This window comes from Cygnus olor, chromosome 5 (assembly GCF_009769625.2).
Source record: "Cygnus olor isolate bCygOlo1 chromosome 5, bCygOlo1.pri.v2, whole genome shotgun sequence".
Lineage (NCBI taxonomy): Eukaryota > Metazoa > Chordata > Aves > Anseriformes > Anatidae > Cygnus > Cygnus olor.
Genome location: NC_049173.1, coordinates 53,758,103 through 53,774,937, shown reverse-complemented (window position 1 = coordinate 53,774,937; position 16,835 = coordinate 53,758,103). Strand labels below are relative to the sequence as shown.

General features: G+C 36.4%; 1 protein-coding gene across 4 annotated transcripts in view; it reads left to right on the top strand.

Moving 5' to 3' along the window:
* FUT8 (fucosyltransferase 8) overlaps positions 1–16,835 on the top strand; it is a 141,836-nt gene that overhangs the window by 68,863 nt on the left and 56,138 nt on the right. The gene's annotated exons all lie outside the window — the stretch shown is intronic.

The following is a 16,835-nucleotide window of genomic DNA, read 5'->3' as shown; positions in this document are numbered from 1 at the left end:
TAAATCCAGTGCTAGATTATCTCAAATGGTGACATGTATTCAAAACTTAATATTACATATCGACATGTTTTTAAAAGTCTATGCAGGGGCTATAACATTAATTTAAATAGATGCATAATGAAAAATAAATCTTAAAATAGTAACTCTTCTTTCTGAAAATTGATTAGAGAATGAAGTAAACTTCACTGAAATGTGAACTGAGTTGTGAACTTAGAACCCAAGCATGTTGTGACATTCTTTTTTGATGCAACTGTAGAAAAGACTGCTGTGATCAGTATCATTAATATTGTGAATTATGGCAAGGATAAAGTTGTGAAAGTTTCTTGACCTTTCAAAATTAAACAAATTAGACAACTAGTTCAAAGCAAATTTGTTGCAGATGAGATGCTTTTACTGTTCATCCAACTTCAGTAATGATTGTGAATTAATCTGAAGACAGCTAAAGTACTTTGAATTACGGTCTATTTATACAGTCATAACTCTTGAAGTACTTTGATAGCTTAAGAATTTAATGGATGGTTTAAAAAAAAAAAAAAAGACAAATAGTTCTGAAGATCTCATAGCCGGGACAGAACAGAGAGTATGGAGGTAGCTTTCCAAGCACCCAGTTAGGTTTCCTGAAACTGGGTTAGCCATTGTCAGTGCTGTTGCTGAAAGACATTGTTTCCATTTCCTGAGCCCAGCTCTGACTTCATTTTGCTCAGTCTCTGACTCCTGCTTGTGAACTGATTTATCTCATGAACCCAGCAAAAAGGTGACTTTTTTTTTCTTGCTTAGTGAGTTGGATCAGCTCAAATAAGAGTTCAGAAAGTGTTAAAATGGTGAAAAGGAAGAAATGAGAACGTGCAGGTAGGAGCAATGAGCGTGGGAGCATAACCTGACCCTTTAGGCAGCAGCAAGTTAGTAGATCTGTCCAGCAGTTTGTGGAAAGGCTGTATCAAAGTCACTAGATCAGAAATAGCCAATTTTACTTTTGAGTAGAACAGATACAGCCTCTGTGATAGCATTAGATTAGAACTGAGTAATCTCGCCAGATCTTTACCAGTCCTTGCTGTTGGTAGGAGTGATCAGTCAGTACTGAACAGAAACAATGATACATGGGGAATATAATTTTTAAAAACTCTTAGTGGATAACTGGAAAAGCATTAATGTGCTCGTTCTCCCTCCCTCCCTTCCTCCCCCCGCTGCTCCCCCCAAAAGCTTAAGTGAAATATCTGTGTGTTCCAGGCCCTGGAAATGAATGACAAATAAGTACCAACTTGCATGAGCCTTGCAAACCTCATTTCTTATCAGGATTGGCTGGTCCCTTGTACACGATGTTGTATAATTTCATAACACAGCAATTGGTCTATATCTTGGTTTACAGCTTTTTGTGTTCCTGTATGGCTTTTTATTCAGCTTTTTTTTTTTTAGCTGAAACATTTTCATGTAAGGGTTTAAGTAACTTTTGATCTTTAATGCACCTAATTTTAAATTTATATATTCCAGATCTTACACATTAATTGTGAATTTGGTGGGATTAGAGAAGTTATCCTAGTGTATGCTATTTGGCTATAATTTAATATGTCCATAGTGCCTGAAAAATAATATTTCAAGTATAAGTGGTAATATGACTGGTTGAACGATTGTAACTTTTTCCTGCCAAATGTCTGTCTGTCTGTCACAAACTTACATATGTATGTAGCATATGGTCTTCATTTGGATCTTACATACAGAGGAAAACTTGTATCAACATGAGAACTGAACTTATTTTTGTGATAGCATATTTGGATCTACCTTCTGAGCCCATTCCAAATTCTTTACTCTGTAAAACCTTCCCAATGACCTGTTCTGTGTGACTTCGTTTTGGTAGTTGTCAGCTAGAAAAGTGGAAGAAGATAAAAATGCTCCTGTCAGATGCAGACAAATGCCAAGGTTACATCCACAATATAAAAATATTCTGTAGTTAGTTTGGCTTTCTTTATTTTTAAAGAAAGATGTAATCATACTATCCTGATAATTCTGTACTTCGTTGTGTCTGTATTTTTATTATTAAATGGTGGCTAATAAACTCTTTGGAAACTGGTAGAACCCTGTTAACTTAAAAAGGTCTTCATTTAATTGTTTTTGCTCTTCAGTCATGGCTTTTTTTTTTTGGTGTCCTGTTTTGTAGAGGTGTACAAATAACCTAGTTCTAAAGGGAAGGAGAAAAATGAAATGCCTCGCTGCTTACAGGGTGATTCATTTGAAATGGATCCCAGTGATACTAACTTCTAATCAGACTGATCTTTCCTGAAGATATTTGTTGTAATTCATGCTAACTGTATTAAAATTGCTTAATGAATCCAAAAAAAATGTCAGTAAACAGGGAACTTTCACACCCTCAGGAAGGTTCCTTTAAGGCTGCCTAGTGTGTGTGGGTTCTTTGTCATTGTCTTTTTTAGCTCTTGGGGAGAATGTATGGCTCAAAATAAATCTGGAGAAGTTGAAGGTTCAATAATAGGAAGAGATCACTGTTAAATTGCTTGGTAAGCTGGGCTTATTTGAAGAACTTCTATTTGGATAGAATCAAATGTGTGGTCCCAAGCCTAGAGACTAACACTGTAGATTGCATTTACAGATTAGAGACAATGTTTTGGAATAAAACAACGGTAGGATGGATGGGAGGGGAAGTGGTATTGCTGTGTACAATATTAATGGACTGTGCTGGGCATGTTATGGTAAGGTCTGAGGTCTAGTCTTCAGAAGTAATTGTAGAAAGTAGGAAGGGGTTTAGAAAAGAGCTATGAGTCATTCAAAGTCTGGGAAAGTATATCTCATTTCGGAGATTTAGTACGCTTATTCTAGTATTCTAGTTACCAACCATAGACTAAATATTTGATCAATTTATGTGGGAATCTGTCATTCTCATTTAACGTGGATAAATCAGATGGAACGTATGTAGTAAAACACATGCCTTACCTCGGACAAAATGCATGGTTCTGATGCAAAAATTGAGTTTCAATGTTTATTGGATTTCAGTCATCAGTCTGTAGGATGTCAAGTTATGTTGGAGACAGAATGAATACATTGTGAATAAACAATACCTTCCCCTGCCCTGCAAGCTTTTTAAATTAACCCTAACAATACCTAGTTCAACGTGAATTCCAGAAAGCATTGTGACTGGAGCAATTAGCCTTCATTCCTACTGTATAAAAATGTGTAAAAGTGGCTGTGCTTTAAATAGGCTTTTTATTAGAAACATATTCTTGATATTTTTTAAACCAATTTATTGAAGTAGGAAGAAAATCTGTATGCATATTTGTAGCAAAGCCCCCAGTTCAACGTTTTGATCTTAATAACAACACTTACGGTAACTTTGCCTATCTCAGTTTCAGTACTCAGCTCCTGATGATAAAGATGAATTTTGTATAAAAATAAACTTTTTGCAAATGAAAAAGTCTGCTACTAACTTTTTTCCTGCTACAGGTCTTATGCTTCAGTCTGTGTAATGTAAACTGCACAGATCTTTTCAGCATGCATGAATGGTAGAATCATGTTGGTTGCAAGGGACTTTCTCTTAGTCCAGCCCCTCAATTGCAGTTCCAGTTAGAGCGGCTTGCTCAAGGTCCAGTCCTGTCTGGACAAGAATGCAGATTCCACAACATAAGTTTGTGATTGTCACAAAAACTGTGACAGTTTCATACTATCTCTATTTGGAATCTATTAGAAACATTATTTTCTTGTGAGCGGCTGTCTATTTCTTTTAAGACTGAGAAGAGGGTACCAAAGTAACATCTGTGAAAATAAATTCACTGAACTGAGACATGCCAGAGCATACAGACCCTTAGAGAAAGCAAGGAGACTTTGAATACCGTCACGAAGCCTGACAAATGGTTAAAGGGAGTTCAGGGAGGTAGTTTGTTGCTTTTCTGTTCTTGCAGAAGCCTGATGTTTTCTCTTGCCCCCAGCTTCTGGTTGCAGCTCTGAGTATGTGATAAGAAAAGGAAACAAAAGAATTAGCTCTCAAAGTATCTTAAAAACCTGGTTGGCCATAAAAATCCTATGAAGCAGCTCATAAGCTATTGTGTTCTGGCAACAAGATAGAATTTCTGTTTTTGTATTACCAAAATGGTTAATTGTGAACATAAATATATTGAAACCAATACCATAAAATACAATACATGGGAGATTTGAAATACTCTGTGAAAGCAAAATAGTAATTAGTTGGCCAAACTAACTGATTTTTAAGCCAGATTTGGAAATAAACTGGCAATATGAATAATAGAAAGACAATTCTTGTTTTTCTTTTTTGTGCTGTTTCAGAAAAGTTTTGAGCAGGTGCCTTTTCCATGCCATGATTGCCCTCAAAATCATATAGCAGCTGTAATCACCCCTGCCTCTAAAATTTTGGCAACCATTAGTGTGCTATTCCTACATTTGTATCTTCAGCAACTCAACAGTTCACCCTGCAGCCTTTTTGTAGCTGTAAGCTGTGCTAACTGTATACAGTTCTCTTGAGAGCGGTGGCAAACCACTCCTGGAACAAACTGATCTAATTCAAATAGATTCTCTTAGGAAAAATGTAACGGTATTTGTGTCTTTTTTTTTTTTCTTTTTCCCCCCCTCTCTTGTTTAATGTGGTGAATGGAATAAATTTGTGCTTTCCATCAGTGGCCTTTGGCTGAGGTATCACTTGCCTGAAAGAAGGATTTTGATTAGGAATAAAGGAAGAAATAGCTTAGGAAATGATTTTCTGAGCTTCTCTGTTGGTACAAAGGCTGCTCAGCAAGCAGAGATGAGGTATGATGCCTTAAGAGGCAGTGCAACAGGACTGTGTATAGTAGACCATCCACTTGGGAAGAAAAAAAGGAAGAAGGATTGTCATTGACTATGGAGATGGAAATGGGACCTTATTTTATTGCTGAGGGAATGAGTGTGTTACAGAATATTGCAAAGCAATACCATTACAGTTCTCAGTACCATGTTCCACTCTGTCAACAGCTTATCAACATAGCTTTACCCTTACCAAATTCAACTTACTACTGGGAACATTTTACCCTTAGTCACATGTTCTATGTAAAATACAATGTGTAACAGAAATATTAATTTCTGTGAAACCCATCCTCCTCTCAAGGCATTACCAACTTTCAACTAAATGCATATTCAAAGGTCATGCTTCCTCTTTGTATGCAGTAGTTGTATCACTCCTTTCTTCTCCTTAGACACTATAGAATTTCACCTATCAGACTAAAGGTAGAATATTTCAGAACAAATGTTTACATTGCAATTATGCCATTGAATATATGCTTTTCCAGGAAAAATACTACTTGGTTTTCAGGAAGTCCTATTTTTAAGATGCATTCTGCACTTTTCTGCCCAACCATGTTAATATTAATGATATTCCTTTTTTTTAACCATAGAGAAGTCCCTTTTTCTTCTATCTTTAAGATTGGCTTAGGAAAGCAGAACTGGTATATGTCTCTTCACTCATGATCTATCCCATTTTAGAAGTCTGTTGCCTTAAAACGTTCTTTTTCCTTCATGTTATTGCAGAAATTGCGTGAATTGCAGTGCTGCGCAGGATGTCACGTATTTTATGGCTCTTTATATGTGGGGATAGCTATTGACTTCACATTTTCCATACCAAATCGATTATTTGGTGACTGATAGTAGTCTGGGATTGCAAACTTCCAGAGGGCGATTGTCCCATTTTTCCCTGTTGTCAAATGACTTTGTCACTGGTGTTACATGGCAGTTGTATTTGTCATGAATGTAAACTTCTCTGTCAGAAGGATGTGAGGGGATTGCTCATTGTCCTATAACTGTAACAGTGAATGATCTTATAACTAGGTGCTTTTTTTTTCACAGGCCCAAAAGCACCACTCAGCACTGTGCAGCTGGCCCATGAATGCTTGCAGCAGTTGGTGATTTTTATGCACCATCTGTATCATGCATCCTTTCTCCTTGATTATCTTGTCTTCATTTCGGCATGATTTGGTAGTTATTGAAGTCAAGTAAATATGGAAAAATTATGTATGCTATTGTTATATGTACATAACACTCATCTCAGAAGGATTTGTGTACTGAGAAGGATGACAAAATGAAAACTCCACATGTTTTAAAAGCTCACACTAAAAAGCAATGAATAGAATTGTGGGAACTCTGAGTTTTCATAATTTCCTTAATGCTGTGATTAGTACCCTACAGAGCATTGTAAAACCATCTATTAATTGTATCTTAGGCAGTGATAAAGATGGCTCTGGAATATTACCTGTATTGCGCATCTCTCTTGATGCAAGATTTTGTGAACAGGAGCTGGAACAGTGGCAAAAACAAGTGTGTGTGCCGTCATGTGTCACTAGTAGCAGCAGTATGGCAACTGATACTTTCTTAAATGAAACTTTTTCTAGTGTAGCAATACTATTAGAATAGGTTCTTTATGGTGTTTGTATTTTTCTATTACTAAACCATTTCTATTTTAAATTAACATCCAGATTACAGATACTTACACTAATTTTGTCCCACTGGTTTCATTCAAGCAATTCTTCTATTTTTCTTTGTCTGCTGCTTTCCATATTTTCTTACCATTTTATAGCATTGTTTTCTGTTTTTCCTAAGATATTCCAGAAAAATAATTTGTGTACTTGGAATCTCTGATTTTTAATTCATAATCGTTGCTGTTAACTAGTAGATAATCCTCAACTGTATTGTGTTATGAAATGATTTGTATGTGAATGTATTACCAAGCTTTGTAGGAGGGGAAAAGTTAATGCTGATACTTCTGAAATTATTTTTGCACAAACTGAAAATTGAACAGTCATTCTACATCAGTGCTTTGTAATACCTTTGACACAATACATTTCTGAAAACTGCTTCTGTTCTGGAATGTACACTTTGAATCAAAAGAAATAGCATGCATGTGTATTCCGAACACACTACAGAATCAACGCTACAGAACTATTCAATTGATTCCTGCATTTTTCAACTAGTAGCTTATATTCTTTAGTATATTCTTTTAGTTTTTTATTCTTTATTCTTTGCTTGCTCAGTACAATAGCAGTGTTCTAGGGAACGTCACTAGGATGTGCCCAGTGTAAAATAATCTCTGAGTTTGCTCTGAGCAGCATTCATATTAGAGTTCATTATTATTTTGGTGCTTCACTGTAGTGGGGAGCATAGCATAAAGCAAGGCCAAGAAAAAGGAAAACTCAAGCTCTGCTCACAAAATTACTGGAATGCAATTCATGCATTCTGATGGCTTCAGGGAATATCTTAATAACATAAGTACTCCCACCCCCTCACTCTGCTTGTGTTTCTTCCACATGCCTTTTGGAGCAATGATCTCTCAGGCTTGAGCTCTATAAATCCCTCAGATTTTTTTTTTCTCCATTTGCCTTATTTTGAAGGATTGCTCATTGCCTACATTTCACTCTTTCGTTTGCATTTACTCATTCATAATTTAGTAATTGGTTGTAAACAAATCATCTGGAGATGGAGTTGATGACAGAACATGAGACAGTTTCCTGATGCATGCCAAGTACAATCGTTAGGTTCTGTACGAATTTCTGAAATCCGTAGATCTTCTCTACCTCTGTGTGTGCTGAGACTCAAAACAGGCTACAAAGAGGCATCGGAAGACTTAACTATTGATAATTTAAACAGAATGTTGTTAGAAATTATTACTTCCATGCAGGTATGTGCTGTCCGAATCCACTTTTCCTGTACTCTTACCAAGTCATTGCCAGCTACGTTTCTCTGCTGTTTCTTTAGTGACTTTGCAAGCAAGTATGTGCCCACATAGAGTGCCCACGTGGTTTAGATTGGAAGGGACCTTGAAGATCATCTAATTCCACCCCCGGCTTCCAAAGGCAGGGACACCTCCCACCCCACAAGGTTGCCCAAAGCCCCATCCAACCTGACCTTAAATACTTCCCGGGGTGCAGCATCCACAGCTTCTCTGGGCAACTTGTGCCAGCGCCTCACCACTCTCACAGTAAAGAATCTATTCCGAATATCTCATTTAGATCTACCTTTTTTTATTTTAAAATCATTACTCCTTGTCCTATCACTGCACTCCCTGATAAAAAGCCCATCTCCAGCTTTCCTGTAGGTGCCTTTTAGGTATTGGAAGGCTGGTTTAAGGTTTCCCTGGAGCCTTCTTTTCTGTTGGGGCTGGGTGCTCCAGCCCTCTGATCATCCTCATGGCCCTCCTCTGGACTCGTTCTAACAGATTCATGTGCTTCTTGTGCTGGGGGCCCCAGAGCTGAATGCAGTGCTCCAGGTGGGGTCTCATGAGAGCAGAGCAGAGGGGGAGAATCACCTCCCTTGACCTGCTGGCCATGCTTCTTTTGATGCAGCCCAGGATATGGGTGGCTTTCTTGGTTGCAAGAGCACGTTGCCTGCCCACATTGAGCTTCTCATCAACCAGCACCCCCAGGTCCTTCTCCTCAGGGCTGCTCTCAATCCATTCTCTGCCCAGCCTGTATTTGTGCTTGGGATTGCCCCAGCCCTCATGCATACAATAATTTTTGCATTTTGAATCTATATTCTTTTTAGCAGCCAGAGTATAAACAAATGCTTTATCCTTTTTTTTTTTTTCTGTACACACCTACAGTATTTTTTCCAAAATGCATTTTTATTATGTTACTCTGCTTAACGCTGTAACTCCTTTTGATTTTGGTCTAATTCCTGGCCTGTTATGATGAGTAATCAACTGTCTCATTCATCTAGAAAGATTGCTGTATTTATGAATTGATTATCTTCCTTCAGCAGCTCAATTGCTCAATGTGACTGCTTGCTGAGGAGCTGAGGATTCCTCAAAGCAAGAGGAATTATGCCACTTTTTTCCTCCTCTTCCTCTGGAGCAGTTTGTGGAGTCAAATTTTGGAGAGTGTTCTATGTGTTGCTTTGTTTTTTTCTTCTGTCATTTTATTGTACAAGATTCAGGAATGGATTAGAAAAATATATTTTTCCTAAGTAAACAGGGAAGAGGAGTTATCATCTGGTTCTCAGCTTGTTATAAAATCACTAAAAAAAAAAAATAAAAAAAATACCAATTTTGAAAATTCTTTTGGGATCATTTTGGTAGAAGGTATCACAGTACAAAGTGTTTAGGGGAACCTGGCATTTTTCTTATTTTATTATCAGAATAAATTCACTTTTTTGCCCTATTTCATTTTGTTATTGATAATGATCTCCTGAACATTTTAAAATCATCTGCATTTATAAAATCATCAGAATGGTAATTATGCAAAGAATGTTTTGATTATGATTGATTGTGATGATTTATTGAGTTTCATGCCTTTTTATTATATCCTAATGGTCAGTGGTTTTGATTTATAAAATACCTTTTTTGTCAAGCAGAGGAAAAAAAAAAAAAAAAAAGCTTATGGAAAACTGTTCCAAAGGCCTGTATTGTAAGTGAGAAGGCTTCTTCCACAGAGCTGAAATGATGGCCTACATTATTTTTTGGTAATATAAGTTCTGTTTTCATAAGATGTAACCTTATTCTAGTTGGCTATAGTTCTGTACTAGGACCAGATCCTATTCATATGCATTTATTGAACGAAGTTTATTGTATAACTATTGATTATATTGATATCTCTACCAGAAAAATGGAAGATGACAAATTTAACAGAACCTTATTTAAATAAAGAATTCCAAAGCTAGTGTTGGAGGCAAAAGATCTGTAAGATTCATTTCTGTACCAAGAAAATCTGGAGAAACTTTGAAAAAGAGTTATTGGATATATGCTTGAGTGTGTTATATTAGTATATCACCAACATAGACCTGTTCTTATCAATAAACTGTACTTAAATTTTCTGTTGTTGGCAAGGCTTTTCAATAATCACTGTTAGAAAAATGAAGGTCTGCTGCAATAAGAGAAACTGTCTTTTTGTGAACTTGTAAATCAAAGGGAACAGAAAAAGATGGAATATATGGTTATTTTTCATAATAAAGCAGTGCACAGATTGATCTTATAATGTTCAAGGAACTGTGCTGAATCATGTGTCATCATTAGAATAAATTATCTGGAAAGCAGAGTGTCTTGAGTTTTTCCAAACAGAATCAGTATAGGAAACCTTAGCATTATATTTGGTTATAAATAATTTTGACATAATGCTTACATTTTGAGTGTCAATGTTTTGTACTCTTCTCTAACATAGAGTAGGAGTGAAGAAAGTTTGCAAGGAGTATGTACTGAGATTTGGGAGAAGGTCTTCCTCTGGTTAGATAATGAATTAAAAATAAAGAAATAAAATCTGAATTATACTAAATAAACACATGCATATAGTATTTTGTGAAGAATAACACTATTTATGTTACTCAGTATGGTATGTGAAAGCATTTTTTGCATACTATGTGAAAACATTAAAACAAATGACAACTACAAACTACAATGCAAACTACTTTACATTCCATAAACATAAATCTTCACTGGGCAGAAAACAAGCTATCCCTCCCCGGCCCCCTGAGTTGTTCTGTATTTCATTGATATGTTTTATGTGCACTTAAAACAACCATCACAGTTTTCAGTTTAGTTCAATTTGTTTTGGTTCAGGTTTAACAAAATGTTAAAATACTGCTTCAAGTTCATTTCTGGCTCAAGGAAAAGTAAGATTTTCAGTGAATTTTTAGGAGTTGAATTCAACTCACTTCATTAAAGGCATAATTCAAAACAATGGCTTTAAATGCTCCCGTTTTCTTGGTTATGATCTTAATATGCATTGCTTAAGAAAAACTGTGAAACATTTTGTCTAGCAGTTGTTGCTGTTTATTGCATATATATTTTTTGTGTATTGTAATATGAATATGAAAATGTATTTTTAAACTCACTTCCAGATTTTGACAACACATAAATGTTTTTATATTTATGCATAACTGAGTTTCTTTAAAAACTGAATTCACCAGCTCCACCTCAGTATTTTCTAAAAGACTATCTAGTTTTGTTATAAAATTCTCAGTGTTTGGACTCAGGCAAGCCATCATAGGGCCTTCACTGTCATTAAACACCTGGTTTAATGATAATAAACATAAACCTGGTTTAATGTGGGTGATAATTTAACATCTCACAGATATAACCTACCTTCCTGGGTCCTTTAGAATCCTTGTCATCAAAAAGTTACTTTCCATGTAAGAGTGACATCAATACCATCTAATGCCAGATTTATGAGACCACTTCTGCCTTAAAATTTTCTGCCTTTTTGTTGCCCCTTGATCCGTGAACCTGGAGCTGGTTGCTGAAGGTCTTTAAAAGTCTCTTTGGTGTTCTTCTCTATCTAAAATCTCCTATTTTAGCAAATTCACCTTCAAAGAACTGAATTAATTCCTGAATATCTCAAGGTAGATGATTGTGTATATCTTTGAGAGATTCATGGGAAGCCCCTACCCTCCACTTAGCTTCTGCTGCCATTTAGGTTTTAATTGTAAGTCTGTGTTGTTTTTTTCAAATGGGGGTCATAGAAGGATTTTGTTTTCTTGATTTAGTGGTGCCTTTTGGTTTTGTGAATAACTTCAGCAATGAGGAAGTCAATCGTTTATCTTCCGCCCATCCTGTGGAGCTGAACTCCAGCACCATCCAGACTCCCCTTTGCCTTTCTAGATCATTCTGTGTTGGGATGTATTGTGCTGGAACAAGTCTGTGACACTGGCATGCAGTTTTTATCTGTGGCAGGCCCTTGGCCAAACTCCTTAGCAGAAGTGTTCCCAGAGCAGGGACTCCGGCAGGAGGTGGCTCAGAACCACGGAGAGCTCTTTGAATACCGGCGCGTGGAATGGTGGGCGTCTCATCCTTCCTGATGCAGTTGCTACAGTGAGGCTGAACGGTTCAGAGATAAAGGAAGTTGAGTGGAATGGCTGACAAAAACGGTGCTGAAAATAGAAATGAGAAGATAATATCTGGTATAAAAGAGTAGGGAGTAGATGAAAGAAATGTAACTTGCAAGTTCAAGAATTGTGCGATACAGCTGAAGGACAGCTAAACATAGGAACAACTGACCATGAAATAGCTAGATCTGTATTACAAAGTGAACAGGGTGTTCACCACAAAGGAAAACACTGCTTTTCTCCCAAATAGTGAGTCCAAATGCAAGGATTCTAAGAGTTTAATGGCTTTGTAAATAGTATTGTAAACTTGCCTAGGAAATAAGAAAAACACAACTGTAGTTTTTTTCTGCAGGTTTGACCTTTTTTTACAACCATATTTCAGACTCCACATTACAGAATCACAGAATTGAAGGGGTTGGAAGGGACCTCGAAAGATCATCGGGTCCAACCCCCCTGCCAAAGTAGGTTCCTTACAGCAGGCTGCCCAGGTAGGCGTCCAGACGGGCCTTGAATATCTCCAGAGAAGGAGACTCCACAACCTCCCTGGGCAGCCTGTAAATTATTCTCCTTGTTACCAATCTGAAATACTTGAATGGTGTTTCATTAGAATTAACTGTGAGAAAATATACAAATTTAGCTTTTAAGTCCTTCCTTAGAATATGGTATTCATATAGTTTTCATAATTACAGGCCTTTATATGACATCAGTCATATTTTTATAACAGTTTATAAAGTAAAATAGCCCTTGTTTAAATTTTTTTTTCATATTGGTAAAGTGATTGATATAGACAAATATAAATACAATGATCTTGCATATTAACAACACCCCCATGATAGCCAATTTATGAATTACTAATAGCTATGTTAAAAACAAAAATGAGAATTCTGATTAATAGTGTAATCTTAATGCTTGATATAAACAGAATTAAACAAAAAACTTCACAGGTACTTTAAACTCAGCAGATTTGAAAGTCCTTTGTGATTTTCCCATAATATGTTACACCAGTTTTGAGAGGAAAAGCTGTTGGCAGCTTTATCTGAGATTTTGACTTGCAACTTTCACAGTCCTGGTTTATTCATAGCCTTGCTGTTGTAGGAAGTTCTTTGAGTGTTTTAGTTCCTTCATTTTTAAATTTAGAAAAACTAGATCACAGATCAGCAATGCACTTAAACATAGTGTGGCCAAGATCAGATGCAGTAAGCAGTCTGGTTTTGGTGGCATGGAGCTCCGTGAAAGCTGTGCAGCAGAGTAAATTAGGCAACATGAACCTATATGCTAATACAGATAAATTGCTTCCCATACTTGAAATAACTCATTAGTTACAGATCAGATATCTCTACTGTCTTTGTGGTGTGTAAGGTTCAGTGTCCCAAAGTAAAAGTTTTCTATCTATAAAAATAAAACAGCGTTTAAAAGAAAAGTGGAGTGCTGAGGGGAATTTTTACACATTAAGATACATATATTGTGGCATAATGGAATTAAATTTAAGGCAAATACTCCTTTATCATATGGCAGTATTAGTATTTCAACAGTCTTCAACATTTTTTTTCTAGTAAAAACATGGTAGAAAACAGTCTTAAATTAGAAGATGGTGATACAAAGTGAATCTATAATATTTCAATAATGATCACTGCAGATATTTGCTGTCTGATGTGGTTAACTCAAAATTGTTTTCTAGCGTTTCTTTTACTTTGTTGTCAAATCATCCAATCTCCAAGTCTCCTGAGTGTAGCAAGGAAGGCATTTAGCTCAGTTCTGTGACTCCTTTTCAAGCTTCTGAGTATGGTATAGCCTTCCCTACACCAGGAGTTTGAAAAACCTCCTGGTTGCAAATAGCACTCCTTTTCTTGTGGCTGCCAAGTGTCATGCAGTTTTGCATAACAATTACAAACTCAGTAGCTTTCTTATCTGTCTGTTTTTCAGCTTGATTTATAAACATCCAGCTGAGTTGTGAACAGGCTGCTGCTAAGTTTCTTGTTTATTAGATGTTGCATATTGCTTTGATGCCAGCCAAAGAAGAAATATCCTATCTCTGATCTTGCTTCTGATGTTTGCAGCCATTAAGGAATGCTGTGGGGAAGCTGGTGGCAGAGAAGCAGTTTAAAGTTGGTTTAGCACCAAAAGAATGGAAGGATCAAATACTAGCTAAAGGTTGTCCATTCCTGCCCCTGCCACTCTGTTTTTACCCAAGGTATTGAGATTATACTGGCATTTGGCAGCTGTGCTGCCCCCCAGGCAACATCAGTATCCCTCACCATTATCTCCAGTTTCTGCCTCTGGCAAATATCCATTCCTGATGGTGCCTTTGGAGAAAAAAATCAAAAGTTAGGCCATTGTGGCTAAAAGTTGTCAGAAAGATTATCAAGCTCAGTAAGCATTTGTGAATACATTTTAACTGGCTAGAGTGCCTTGCAATCCACTCTTCTGAGAAGCGATAGTGAATGTGTAGCTTACATGCAGTTTAAATGCAACTTGCATTTTTGAATCGCATTGTGACCAGTAGTCGGTCATGCTGACAGGCTGTGGGTTAATATAAATTCTCAGCTGCTGGAAGAAGTCAACCAGCAGCATATTGCATTGATCAAATGTTCCACTGAGTCTTGTTCTGATCTCTTCATCTCTTCAAAATACATGGCATAGTAGGTGGCTATTGACCATGTTAAGATTTGGTATGCAGCTTGGTAGGCTAAGAAGACTGCCCTTCTTTGCTCTCGACTTCTACTGATCTCCAGTGGTGTTTTACACAACTGTGGGTATTAAATTCTGTGCTCTGTTAAGAACATAGTAAGTTCTAAGTTCTGTAAAGAAAGGGATGGGCTGTTTCTATTCATCGATTCTTACCTGACTAGTGCAAGCCAGAAAACTCAATTCTTTTCAAACTTTTGAGTGATTACTATATATTTGTAAGCGTTTTTGAAGCTTCATTTTAAATGGAATGAGTGACAGAGAATCCATTATCTCATTACGTTATCCATTTCAATAGTTAATTCCTTTAGCTGTTATACATTTACAGATGTAGACTGTCCTTTCCCCTTTCTCATAAGCTTAATTTATCTAGGTTAAACTCCTAGACCTTGGATTTTGTTAGGCCTTTGTTTGCAAATGGAAGAAGCAATCCATCATCAGAAATCCTTTAATTTTTAATGTAAGTTATGGTGTCCTGCTAACTTTCATTTCTTTTACTATATTGTTTCCTCAGACTTAATACTCATTCTTCCTATTCTCTTTTGGAATGAGGTTTTTTGCAAGGGCTATTAGTAGATTATTAACTTATTACTGTGGAGGAAGATCATGCTTGGTGTTTCGAATTTTTATAATTCATTCTTGGCCATGACTGCTAGATTAGGGTTGTATAGTGTTAATTCAGTAAGCAAACAGGAATAAATAAACGTAATTGTCCTGTTCATTTACTAAGATGACTATATCTTACAGAGACATTTGCTTAGTTCATATAAGACAATTTTTAACCTTGTTGTGTTTCTGGTTAATGTATTATTTTAATAGTTAAAAGGAATTGTAAAACCGAAGACCGTTTTATCCATTGCTTATTAAAATGAGTCTATATATATAATTTCCATGGAGAAGCGTATTGTTCCTGCAGATTACTCTCCTCTCTTTCTAAAAGAAAAATCTCCAGTTGCTTTTCGTCTAAGTGTTTGACAGAGAACCTTGAGAGTGTTTGAAAAGCAAGCTGTATATCTCTTTTCCTTTTAAGGTACAGTCCCCTCTTTTGTTTAACATTGCATCAGTTGTCTACTGAAACTTCAACAGCTGTCTGCATGAAAAAAATGCTTAGAAATTACTGCATCTTTTTTCGAGCTTTCAGATGTAGTATGTTATGAAAACTGTAATCACTTGTTTTTATTACCTTATCTAAAACAGAGGGTTGCTCGATATTATCAAACAGTATCTGTTTAGATGGTTGGTGACATCCCTAGTTCTAAAAAGTTATTACTTTGGTTAATTCTGAACTCTTGTTGAACTATTTCAAATTCAGTGTCCTATATACACTTTCATCTTAAAAATCCCAAGCGCTGTGGGTATATCTTCCTGCCAGGGAGTTTGTTGTGGTGAAGATCAGAAATTGTAGTATTTGAAAGCTTCATTATTGAATAAACCTACACTTGCAATGGAATTCAAAAGAATGGTGAATTCCATTAAGAAAATGTTTAATTAGAGAATAATCTGTTGATTGTGTAAATAATCCACTCATCTGACACAAAATTATAAGGGAGTATACCGAGAGAAGATTACACGGATTGCTCAGAGAAATCCACAGAGATATAAAATTAGGCTTTTACAAAAACAGAGTAAAGATGAAGGTATGGGTGTAGAAGTAAATAGTAAATAAGCCTCATGATTATGTTTACTTACGTCCTGTGATGCATGTAGATAGAAGTTGAGAAGAAAAAAAAGAAGCAACTTTATACAATAATTAAATGTACGTATGGAATACTACAAAATTTATGTCCTTGTTCCAGAAAAGGTATTAGAAAAGGAAGTGGCTGAAGGCATGAATTGACAGTGACTTGTCCTGCAAGGAAGAGTCTTAGACTGGAGGAGAGGCAATATTAGTGCAGTTCCTTGTGGATTGCATCTGTTAACCCATCTCAGGTTTATGATGATATCACAGAATCATAGAATATCCCCAGTTGGAAGGGACCCACAAGGATCATCGAGTCCAACTACTGGCACCACACAGGTCTACCCAAAAATTCAGACCATATAACTAAGTGCACAGTCCAAACACTTCTTAAACTCCGACAGGCTTGGTGCTGTGACAACATCCCTGGGGAGCCTGTTTCAGTGTGCAACCACCCTCTTGGTGAAGAACCTTTTCGTGATATCCAAATAGTGTGACTGTTCCAAAAACAGATTCTAATGCAAATTAAATGACAAAGTAGAGAGGGGTTGTGATGAGAGTCAGAATAATGTGCAAGAGGAATTGTTTTACTTTGGATACTGGACTGTTAGAATAGGATCAAGTATGATAACACCAAGTGAAAGGATTAAAAATAAGAGTTTCTGTTCATAGAACAGGAGCTCAT